This window comes from Thamnophis elegans, chromosome 11 (genome assembly GCF_009769535.1).
Source record: "Thamnophis elegans isolate rThaEle1 chromosome 11, rThaEle1.pri, whole genome shotgun sequence".
Classification (NCBI taxonomy): Eukaryota; Metazoa; Chordata; class Lepidosauria; order Squamata; family Colubridae; genus Thamnophis; species Thamnophis elegans.
The window spans coordinates 43304422-43317417 of NC_045551.1; positions in this window are offsets into that span (position 1 = coordinate 43304422).

Below are 12996 nucleotides of genomic sequence, written 5' to 3' on the forward strand. Positions count from 1 at the left end.
TTTTCAAGATGCATCCTAAATTAAACAGTACCCAAGCAAGCAGTCATAAATTGAATGTTTTAAAGATATGGAAGAACAGAAGCTATTCTGGAAGAGAGGGTCTTTAAATCCGCTACTATTTTTTTTACTGTTTTTTAAAATTAAATTTAATGTTATAGTTATTGTTTTTAAAAAATGATGTCTTTATCCTGATTGCTTTATTCAGATTTTCTACTGTTCTCTTGTACATTGCTCTGGGCTATTTTGGAAACATAGTACAGGGGAAAAATACATTTATTTTTAAGAGGAAAAAATAATCAAGTTACTTGGACATTTCTAGGTCAAATTACGAATTTCCTAATTGGGTCCACTTGCTTTCAAAAGCCTTAAGGCAGCACTTCTCAACCTTGGAAACTTTAAGATATGTGGATTTCAACTCCCAGAATTTGCCAGCCGGCATTACATTCTATGAGTAAAAATCTGTATTTTTTAAAATACCTAAAGCTGAGACACACTGCCTTAAGATATATCTTGAATGTAATATTACCTTTCCAAATTTACATTTAAAAAAATATATATTGGAATTTACTTAAAGCATCCTCTTTACTCCAGAGCACATTTTGCCAGAACGTGTAAATTTCATAGATTTAGAACTATAACACATTCATTTGTAAAGAGAATATCTACAGATTGTGCAGGCTGGTGCTTTTACAGTTTGTAATCCAATACTTCTAGAGTATAACAAGTCAAAAATACTGTTGAAATCTTTCCCAAAATATCTAATGCATTTAACCAACTAAAAAGCAAAATAAATGCTAAATATTTTGTACAGCCAGTCTTGTACGTGCAGCTCCATGATATATCTTGAGCTACTAATAGACAGGAATTTGGAAAAGTGCAAAATGTAATTGTAGCTGTTTTGTTACGTTGTTCTTCTGCTGATTTTTAAAAATCGTGATAGGTTTTATTTGACTATACCCAAGAGCCCTTATGATTATATTTTTATTCTATCCAGTCAATCTCTCCATCAATCATGTTCCAGTCAGCTGTAAAATATAGCACATTTTATTTTTAGGCTGTCAGAAATGTAACAGCAAATATGTGTTACCTGACCAGTCTTATAGACACAGAACTATAGCAAGCTAGGAAAGGACCTTTGCTTTGCCAAAAATTAAGGCAGTGTTGAAGATTCCATATTTATATTCTGGAAAAAAATTAGGAATGCACCAGAGTAATGGCTTTTTGATAGCGTATTTTGATTTATATATGTTCATAAACAGTGACTGTGTTCCAGAAGAGAAAAAGACATGCAATCTACAGGTAGTTGTTGACTTAAAAACATTCATGCAGCAATCATCCGAAGTTACAAAGGCATTGAAAAAAGTGACTTATGACCAGTCCTCACTCTATTGCAGTAGTCCCACAGTCAAAATTTGGTTGCTTGGCAAGGGCCTGTATTGATGATGATTGCAGGATGTCAGAATCCTATGATCACCATTTGTGACCTGCCCAGTAGCTTCTAACAAGCAAAGTCAATGGGAAAAGCCAAATTTACTTAAGGACCTCTTGATTGACTTAACAGTTGCAGGGATTCAGTTAAAAAAAAAAAACCACGTAGCAACAGAAATTCTGCTTCCAATTGTGGACTACCTGTATGACATTGCAGGATACAACCTTGAAGAGTGAAAAGTGTTTTTGTCAACTAGGCTGTAATTCGAAATGTGCCCTGTGAATACACAAAAGAGACAAAGAAGAATATTGAGTGGGCCATCCACTTTTGTATTGTGCATCATTTTTACATTATTTATATATTTTAAACATTTCCAACAGATCCTACAGCAATGCTCAAGCTCTTATAAAATTTAAATGCCATCATTAAGAGCAATAACATTACAAAATAAGAGGCTTCTACAACTACCCCACCAAATTAATTAAAATAGAAAACATCTAACATAACCTGATATAAAACCCCTAAGAAAAAGTCTAGGAAATGACCAACTATATCTCTAATTAATTAATTAATTAATTAATTAATTTATTTATATATATATATACATCTATATCCCTCTCTCTCTCTCTCTCTCTCTCTCTCTCTCTCTCTCTCATTCTCTCTCTCTCTCTCTCTCTCTCTCTCTCTCTCTCTCTCTCTCTCTCTCTCTCTCTCTGTGTGTGTGTGTTTCAAACCAGCTCATTTTCTTTGGCTTTTAATAATGGTTTTTTATCACGTATGAAACATTTAATTATTTATGCTGTTTCTGTGCAGTTTTCAATTTTCACTTGCTTTGACTGATTCCTTCATGAGATTTTATGAGCTTGTAACTATAATATATTTTTAATATATTATAGTCTTGAAGGCAATTAAGAAACGTATTAAGTCACAAATCAGCAGATCTTTGGACAAATATTCTTTGCACTTGGTCATGTTAGTTAAGACTGATGGAAGCCAAGTCCAAAATATCTAATAGGTATCAGGGTGACTACCCATGATGAAATAAATTGCCAAAAGCCAAATTTTGATTTGACAGCAAGGAGACAGCAAAGACTGTTCCAAACCGAGTCACTGTACCCAATCAGCACTTATGCATTTATACAGTATGAATCTTCTGCTGGTGACTTTCAGATGTGGATAACTTCAAATTCAGCAATCCTATGCTGGATGGTAATCATGGGAACTGAAATCCATTTGAAATATCAAGTCCATAATATGGGTATCGTAGAAACCAGCATTTGTTTCTGCATTGCCAGTTATACAACACTACTGTACACTACGTTCACCCCTAATTGATTAGCCCTCTTTTAGTTCATTTTTTTCTGGGATACTCTCATATTGTTTATTTACACTATGTATTAAGTAATCAACGTCCATTTATTTCTCTAAAAGAAGCAAAAGATTGCTACTTTGTGCATACTTCTTGTTAGGAGATAGTTTTGTATTTTTGTTTCCTTGAATGTACTTTTATTGGTCATTGATCAACATTTCTATTTGTCATCTCAAGAGAACTAGAGACTGTATGAGAAGGAGGGGGTGAGCAAGGAAGCAAGCTTAGATAAGCAAAAGGTTTGAAAACATGTAGAGAATATACACCTAGCTTCCCCTTCTTTATATTTATTACAGCCTTTCAGCCAGAAGATGCAATATAGCAATAGCACTAGCACTTACACTTATAAAACTGCTTTATAATGCTTTACAGCCATCTTTAAGAAGATGTTGGATAGCCATTTATCTGAAATGCTATAAAGTTTCCTGCCTCGGCAAGGAGTTGGACTAGAAGTCTTCCAAGGTCCCTTCCAACTCTGCTATTGTATTATTGTATTGACTCATGGGACCAGACACTGGACACATAGTCCAGACGTTCTGATTTTTATCCATCCAGTAATGTATAATGAAAAAAACCAGAACTGCTGTATTTAACAGTGCCTGACTTTTGTCCTGGGTGGGAGATTTCATCTCCAGATGAACTCTTTAGACCCTGATAATTGTACATCTGCGGCCTGTGATTTTGCCAAGGTCTTTTTAATCTGCATCTGTTGAACAGCAACAGCTCCCAGCATGCCTCAGTACTGACCATGCCCAATGGATTTGCTGGGAATGACAGACCAGCAACATCCAGCAGCATCCAACCACTAATGCATTTAGTGTAGGAATGCTTCCCATTTCCTACATGTTTTACAGTCAAATCTAACACACATGACAGGTTTTCAGGGGGGAAAAGTTTGAAGATGATAGAATGAAAGTCAACACAAACACCTAGTACTTTGACACTTTATATAGAAAGAATAGAGCTGATTTTTGCTTCCCATGCAGTATATCATTAGTATTAGCATTAGCACTATCTGACATCTCTGTATCGTTTGTATCTAGATGGATTACAACTTCTACAAAATGACAGGTAGAACAAATGGGTGAAATAATTAAAACAATAAAATACCAGTTGACATCCCAACCTTAGAAGTAGTTTTTAAAGACTTTTAAGAGCCACAAAAAGCTTCTCCCTTTATCCTCCAAAACTGAAGGACATCTTCAGCCCTCCGGTCATTGCCAAATAGCCCCGGAACTGCCCAACCACACTTAATCAGCAGATGAGAGCTGAAAAATAAAGCACTCTCAGAAGTAACTTGGTCTGTTTCAGTTTTCAAGATAATCATTGGTGCTTTGTACAGGTAGTCCTCAACTTAGAACAGTTCATTTAGTGACCATTCAAAGTTACAACAGCATTGAAACCAGTGCCTTATGACCATTTTTCCACACCTGTTCTTCTGACTGAGGCTTCCCAAGATCATGAAGCAAACTCCTGGTCCCGACAAAAACCTTTTATTAATTTACTGTGAATTCTGCTCATTTGCATCCAGCAAAGTCTTTCAAGGGAGGATTTACAGTCACAGACCTTATCTGGCTCGGAGAGGTGACAAGCCGATATTTGCAAAACTTGGCAAGGCATCTTGGAGAGTCACGAACCAATTAAGCGAACTAATTGTCTCCTGAAAACTCCACTCCCCTTTCCCTCCTCTTTTATTTCCTCTGGGAGGGGCCATTCATCACCCACCTGTGGCCTTACTCCCAAGTCATTCTTTAGCTGTTCCAATCATCTGGCAACTGTGCATGCACACAGGCTCCAGCTGTTTGTCTGCCTCACTTATGTCTGACTCTGAAGGCAGCTGATAACTGGCATACGGTTCCGGCCCACTCTGTGCCTCTGATACAGAGCCGTCATCAGAGCTTTCCCCAGACTCCAAGACTGGCCCATGTTCCTCCCCAACCTCCTCACTGTCCAAATCTGCTGCCAGCTCCCCAGGCCTCTAGTGGGCCACAATACTTATGACTGTTGCAACATCCCAAAAATCATGTGATCAAAACTCAGATGCTTAGCAACTGATTCATATTTATGACAGTTACAGTGTCCTGGGGTCATGTGATTCCCTTTTGCGACCTTCTGACAAGCGAAGCCAATGGGGAAGCCAGATTCATTTAACAACCGTGTTTCTAACTTAACAACTGCAGTGATTCACTTAACAACTATGGAGCAAGAAAAGTCGTAAAATGGGGCAAAATTCACTTAACAAATGTTTCACTTGGCAACAGAAATTTTAGGCTCAACTGCAGTCGTAAGTTGAGGACTACCTGTATTTTGCTGAATTTAAAAAAGCAGAGGTTTATACCATAATTAAAACAGAACCACTACATTACGGTCACTGATCCAAAAATACAACAGTTTTAATATAGATAGCATATTTCATCATAACCCCAGAGTTTAACCATATGAATTAACATTCACTATAACTTCAGTTTGAGAACTGACAGTAATTCCTTATAGAATCATCAAACTTGAAAACTGTGCTGATGAAAGATCAAAAAGGGGCATATTGAGTTGGACCTTCATCCTATGTTAACTTCTCCAGCTGTCAACCTCTCTTGTCTTCTGTCGTCCACCTGCTTCTCTTCTCTTTCTTGTTTACTTTCCTTTTCCCTTTAAAGTTTCCAGAATTAATTATAGTCTTTCAGGTTAAAGATTTGAATGAAGCAGAATTTGCTCTAATTGAATTGTGGAGAGATTATATACAATTAGTTTCAAGTTACCTTGCGAAATAACAAAATCAAGGTCTTAACATTAAATTACAGCGTGTTCAGAGAACACAAAAAGCCACCATACAAGCCAATTTGTCTGGTAAAATACAGTCTATCAATGAGATCTAATTGGAGCTTGTAACTCAGATTAATTGGATGCATCTTGGAGCAGGCATGATGGATTTATTTTAATTACTGATGCAGCTAAAGTGGATCCGTGTGTGTGTGAGTGAGTGTGTGTGTGTGTGTGTGTGTGTGTGCATCATGAGAGTAAGATTTTATTTTCATATTAACCAATTAATTAGAATTTTATGTTCGTCCATTCTAATGTCATCATGAAAGCAAAGCACTAATCCTTTCAGAAATAAATCAATACCTAAACACACAAAAAATGTAATCGTTCCCCCCAAAAAAGTCATGAATGTCTAAGATGCTCACAGAGGGGAGATATTTCTAGAATTATTTACCATATTTTTCAGCGTAAAAGACACACCTTTTTCCCTCAAAAAAGAGACTGAGAATCTGGGTGCATCTTATACACTGAATACAGCATTTTTTGCCTCCCAAAACCCTGCCCCCTTCTCCAAAATGGCCGTGCAGAGCCTGTAGAAGGCTTTCACAGAGCTCCTGGGGGCTGGGAAAGGCAGAAATGAGTGAAAATTGGACCATTTTTGCTCAATTTTGTCCCCCCCCTCAGCCTCCTAAAGGCTATGCATGCAATTTGTTTGACAAAAAACAGGGCTGTTTTTGCTTGTTTGGGGGGGGCACCCCCAGGAGCACTCTACAAGCCCCCTAAAGGCTATTCATGCCTTTTTTGGAGGGGGAAACAGGCCATTTGTGGGGGGGTTGCAGAGTGCAAAAACTTTTTTTTTTAATTTGCCTCTTCAAAACCTTGGTCTTATACTCCGGTGCATCTTATACTCCAAAAAGTACAGGTATTTATTTTCAAGAATTTTAAGACTTATCTGCGAGCCTCAAGCAAACAGAGGTGGGACTGTTCCACTTACATGTATTTCTTAATCGGTTTATTTATTAAAAATGTACAGCTGTAAGTCATTATATTCATTAACATTAAAATAAATAAATAATGAAATATAGTTAAAACAGGAGACCTTAATTCAACCCCGAACCCCAACTTTCTATCATTGCTGTATGAATTATGGGAATCATTGGTGGAGAGGGTGCAAATAAAATTGTTCAACTGTGGCACTACTTCAATAGAATCAACCAGAAGGAAATGGGGTTTCTTTTTCCAGCTGAACCAAGCTAAAGATTTTTCAATGCATTTTCCCCAGACAACTTCATGTGATAATCAGGAAACAAGCAATGTGGTTAAATCCTCAGTTTGGGAATAACCTCAAGGTCAGAGTCTTTATCTAACAGGCATTTCCCAATTTTTACCCTTAGTCATTGCTGTGGATGTGATCTTAAAGCTGTAAATGTTTGCCTTTTAGAAAATTATGTTGACCTAGCTTTTTTATGGGCCAAATTCATACCTGCCATACCAAGTCAAGAACCTAGATGTCGTGATAAGATTCATAACCCTCTTAATTCTCAACTACAAATCAACTCTTCCTCAGATTCTAAAGGGATAATCCTGAGAGTGAATACTTATCCAAATACCTTTAACTCACATAAAAAAGATTTATTTCTAGATGCTTTGCTGAATTAACAGATCCAAGCATTGCATGACAATCCAAGGACTTTTTTGAGAGAGAAAAGATTGTCTTGTAAATACTGATCAGTACCTTATTTATACAGTTACAAGCTTTACCTGAAAATAATCTAAATTCTGTTGATATAATTATTTAACTATAACATTTATATGTGGGAGCATGATAGCACAGAGTTGAAAACACTGAGCTTGTTTACCCAAGTTTGAATCCTGAAAGCTGCGTGATGGGGTGAGCTCCCGCTATTTACCCCAGCTCTTGCCCACCTAGCAATTTAAAAGTATATGGATGTGAGTAGATAAATAGGTACCACTTTGGTAGGAAGGTAGCAGCATTTTATGTGCCTTGGCCTAGAGTCAGGCTGGCCACATGACCACAGAAATGTCTTTGGACAATACTGCTTCCCCCGGCTAAAAAACGGAGATGGGGACCACTCCCTAGAGTCAAACACGACTGGGCAGGGCAAACCTTTACCTTTAACATTTACACAGTGACCTATCTTTTAATCAATTCTGAATGATTTCCAAAGATGAGCAGGAGTTTTAAGGGAAAACTTCAAAATATTTTGCAGAACTGATTTTGTAAAGATTCTGAAAGTCTTACATAACAGGCATTTCACCTCTTGATGTCTGCTCCAACAGCCTTTACGAACTCCAACATGTTGTTATCCTGGGTGTCATCCAGCTGGATTTCTGGGCCAAGAGTAGAGGTGGAATTCTGACGGTTCTGACTGGTTCACCCAAACCGCTAGTGGAAATCGTGGGTGGCCTCGCCCACCTGCCCCAGCTCTACGGCATCCCATTTAGATGGTTGCATTTGCGAACCAGTAGGGAAGGTAATTTAATACCACCCCTGGTCTATAGGTTTGCTTTGGTTTCTTTTACAGCTAGTTGTGTGTACTGGCAACACAGCAGAGAGATCTTGAGGTATTTCTAAATGTAATGTATCAACTCATATGCCCAACAAAGTTTCCTTGCATACTTACTGAATATCAGTCTATTTTTGTGATGAGACAAAGAGGTTTTGGTTGCAAGGGTTCAATCAATGCATATGAATGAACTGTCAGCTTTATCTCTGGGCTCTGAAGAATATTGCTTTGTGTGAACATTGTAACACTGATTCAAGGACCTTCTTGATATCCACAATCTTTAGAATAATTCACCTCTCATTGTCCAATTACCTTTGAATAGCTTTGAGTGGGGAAGAGAGACACTGCATCTCACTTGAGCCTGGTAGTTTAATAGTGATTCACGATCTACAATCCAAGGAAAACTGAAATCTATGAAATAAGTTGAGGATGAACTATGAATACTGCAAATAATGATAATATCATTATTACACTAAAAGATTCATTTCGAGCACCACATGCATAATGGCTCAATTATGTCCAAACTCAATACATGCCATAAGAGTTCATAGTGATTATTTAGATCTGCTTTAAAGCAGGATTACAATAATTTAACTCTGTACAGTAACTAAATGAAGAAGTTGCAGAAAAATGCAGAAAACTCTTATTTTTCTATCATCTAATTATAGAGCATACTTTTGCAGCCCAGATGCAAAATAGTAGAATTATATTTAATGAAGCCTATTAAGCATCAGTTTATCAGTTTAGTAAGCATCAGAGAGATGCTATCAAGAAGACCTAACGATTTGTCCCCATTTAACTCTTATGTCAGGCAGAAAAGTATGCTTCTCTCATATGTTCAGTGGTATAGTTTAAGACAGTCTTTCAAGCAGTCTAAACACAAATTGCTAACTCAACACTGCCTCTACTAATTTAAATGGGGAGAATATATACCATCTGAATCCCAGGAGCATCTCAATTCCATTAGTGACAATGTTTCTAACACTGGATTACAATTGGAAACCCCATATTTCACAAGTGTCAATGTCACTGAAAGAATTGCCAGCCCAGAAATATTCTGTGTCAGATCACACATATAATTTTGCAGTTTTAAAATTAATTCGAGCTCCACTTTTGGACTGAGAAAAGTATACAGTGAAACTTACTTTAGAACAATAGTTGTATATTTTTATACATTCCAATGTTTATCTCAAAATGATCTGCCAAAATTAAGATATCAAATGTTTTCTGAAAATAAAGGAAGCAAGAGTACATTTGTTTTATTGGCCTGATAGCATGGATTTTAAAAATTGATTCAGCAGTTCTTGATGAAGGTTATAAAGTAAAACTATAACTTTCAAACAAAGGCTAGGATAGGTTCCACAGTCTCTTAGATGTCAAAGTCCAAGGATATTTCTGGAGAAAAGGAACATGCTTGGCTTTTATTAAACTACTCTAATCCAATAAAATAGTTTTAAATCATGCCCTGAATTATGTTACTCAATAATCAGTCACTACTATAGCTTTTTAGCTAACAAGGTTTGAATTCATTTTTTTATTTAAAAAAAGTTGCGTTGATATAGAATTTGCCATCATCATGACCTCCCCCCTTGCAAAAAAAAAGCAGAAAGCGCCTACTGTGTGTCTATTAGGGTCTTTGGGCTCTCTTGATGTGCAGAAAAAGAAGGAAAGGTTTGTATTGTGTTTGTATCATTCTGACTCCCCTTATCTCTGGTATAGATGATGCTGAAGTTATTAATATTGATTCACTTTTCCAAGCTTTCTATTCATAAGTTTACATAGCAGTGGTGGCATTCAAAAAATTTTAGTGACGGATTTGTGTGCGTGGCTTGGTTGGTGTGGCTTGGTGGGCATGGTAGGGGAAGGATACTGTAAAGTCCGCATTTCCTCCAGATAAGCTGGGACTCAGGAGGCAGAGAATAGATCTGGCAGGGCCAGTCAGAGGTGGTATTTACTGGTTCTCTGGACTACTCAAAATTTCCTCTACCGGTTCTCCAGAACTGGTCAGAACCTACTGAATACCACCTCTGTTACATAGTGATCTAAGTTCAGGAAGCTGTTAGATGGGTAGATATTTTTCCACACGTTCTAGAAACTTTTACAATTGGGATTCTGAAATGTGAGTAAGCCACCATTCATAATATCTTCATGCAAAAGCTTGCTACCTCTCATGACCAGATAAATACTGTATAAAGAATGTAGGGCCAGAGCGGAGAGAATTGTGGAGCTAATTCTGCTATTTTTATTAACACTCTTTGTCTCTTCCCTTGAAAAACAACAGTAGTTATGGCTACACATATAATTAGAATCCAACTAACAAACTGTCCTGTGATCTATAAGGATGATTGGCCAGATCTATAAAGGCAAGAGTAAGACAAAAATTAAGTTCAAAGATAAATTGAAACTCAATTTGTTGTTATTTGGGGGAAGGAATGGAGCAATGGAAATCTTTTGTGTAGATGCCAATTGCCCTTCTCTAGTTATGTAGGTATTGCAGACCTCTCTTTCTAACTAACTGAAGCAGGAAATACTTTTATTTGTCACTAGATGCAGCTCTAATAGTTTCTGCACTTCTTGGTGTCACCTATGGTATTTTTCAGATTTTTCCTGACACCTTAATATCTGTTGATATTAGCAACTCATTAACAAAATAAGTGAGGGGGAAAAGCTACTAGCTATGGAAGGAAGCCAGAAATGGGATGCCAATTTAGAAAATATTGTAGAAACTAACATTTTTATGACTACCACATCCATATGCAAATATCTTAAGATAAACCATTTTCATGAGAGAAAGAAAGACTACATTCTATCAAAGAGATCACTCTGAGGTATATTTTCCTTAGCAGAAATACATTGAACTACCAATCCCAAAATTTAAAACACATAAAATAATATGCCTATTAACGTAAGGTAAAAAAATCTGTGAATCTACTTTCAAAAATATAAAAATTAGAATAAAATACATTAGTTTCTCATAAATTTTAGATCCCTGTGGCACAACCCCATTTATGAGATTTCCATTGGTGTTTTGCCTCTCAGGCACCTAATTTTGTCTACAAAACAAGACACACACACAGACACAAACACACACACACACACACACACACACACATACCCACCATTTTACTAAAAGAAAAGACTGATGCTGTAGAAAATGTTACTGAAGTCATATTTTCTGCAATCGAGGTTGGAACGGTTTACCTTGAGTCTGATGTTAGAGTTTGAGTTTGATATTGATGATGAAGACAATTCCTGTATTATGGCAACCAGTGCTTAAACTAATGTCTAAACTGATTTTTTTTTAAAAAATTAATCAAATAATAGTGAACAAATTATTCAAAAAATAGAAGAATATGGTTGGTGTCAAGTAATTACAGTCTTTGAGGGAATGTAAGTGTTATCTGCAAAATGCAGCATGGGGCCCATCAATACAGCATCTAAAATTATCTCCAGCTTTGTTAATATAAAGACCATATATTTTATTTGTTTTTTGCTTTCATTCTGCCAAGAAACCCACATGCATCACTTAGAATGAAAACAGATTTTATTTTCCAAGAACAGATTTTCCAAATGTTTTGGACCAAACCATGTCCTAGTCCCCACTATCCTGTGAAAAGCTGGTGCAACAGGTTCCCAGAATTTTTGCACCCTAGAGGTCAACTCACATTTTAGATCAACAAATTCTGGGTCAAGAGTTACAATTTTGACAGTTGTTTTTAACTGCCATTCACTGCAATCTCAGAAACAGATATTAGGAGTAATGAGCAAGTGCTACATTCTACCAAGTGCTAGTTGCTGAGTGATCTTATTCCTTGTTTCTCACACCATTAGAAATCTAGGGCACATCTAACTGAGCAGCAGCATCACCTAAATTATTCCATTCCACTCCCAACATGTATATAATGGACACAGACTGAATGTAATCTGAAGGGTAATGCTGATACGTCATGGGCGGACAGTGGAATTACATGAACTGAAGGGCACTCCCACCTTAATTACTGGCTCCATCCCCAATGGGCAATTACTGCAAATGGACACAATAACATAATGACAATGAGAAGTTGCAGACTTAACTAATCTCATCAACCTCTTTGCCATCCAGCTGAGCACCATCAGTGGTAACATAAATAATGGCATTTGCTGAATAGCAGTAGCACTTAGACTTATATACCGCTTCACAGTGCTTTCCAGATCTCTCTAAGCTGTTCACAGAGTCAGCATATTGCCCCCAACAATCGGGGTCCTTGTTTTACTGACCTCAGAAGGATGGAAGGCTTGGTCAACCTTGAGCCAGTCACAATCGAACTGCCAAATTGCAAGCAGCTGGCAGTCAGCAGAATTAGCTGCACTACTCCATTCTGACCACTGCGCCACCATGACTCTTGATGGGATCCATGGAGGGATACATGAATCCCTGAAATGTCAACATTTGGAGGGACTGGAACTGCTTCATTTTGTTTTTTTAAAAAAACAGTTTTGTCCAAATGTGGATAGTGAATTTTGTCTGAACTAAGAGGATATCAGGCAATGAAGATGATTAGCACCAATTTTAATGGATTATCTTTTCTTCATGCAGCACAATAAATTATAATTCCAATTCTATCTAATATCTCATTCTAAATAAAGAAACTGCAGTAATAAATCATGTATTTAAAGACTCACCTTTTTTCTCTTTAAAAGGGTGGGGGGATATAGTATATGTTTCAGCACAATGCTTTAATATAAAACCACAGTTACTTGACAACATATTTTTAAACTAATAACATATGAGTATATTGGACAAAGCAAATGAAACTGACAGAAAAGATTGACTTTGGTTTTTTTTTTCATTCAGACTTTCTTTGTATGTCAGAAAGGCCCACATGAGATATGGAAAAATTCAGGAAATCCAAAAGGGGGAAAATATTTTTTCA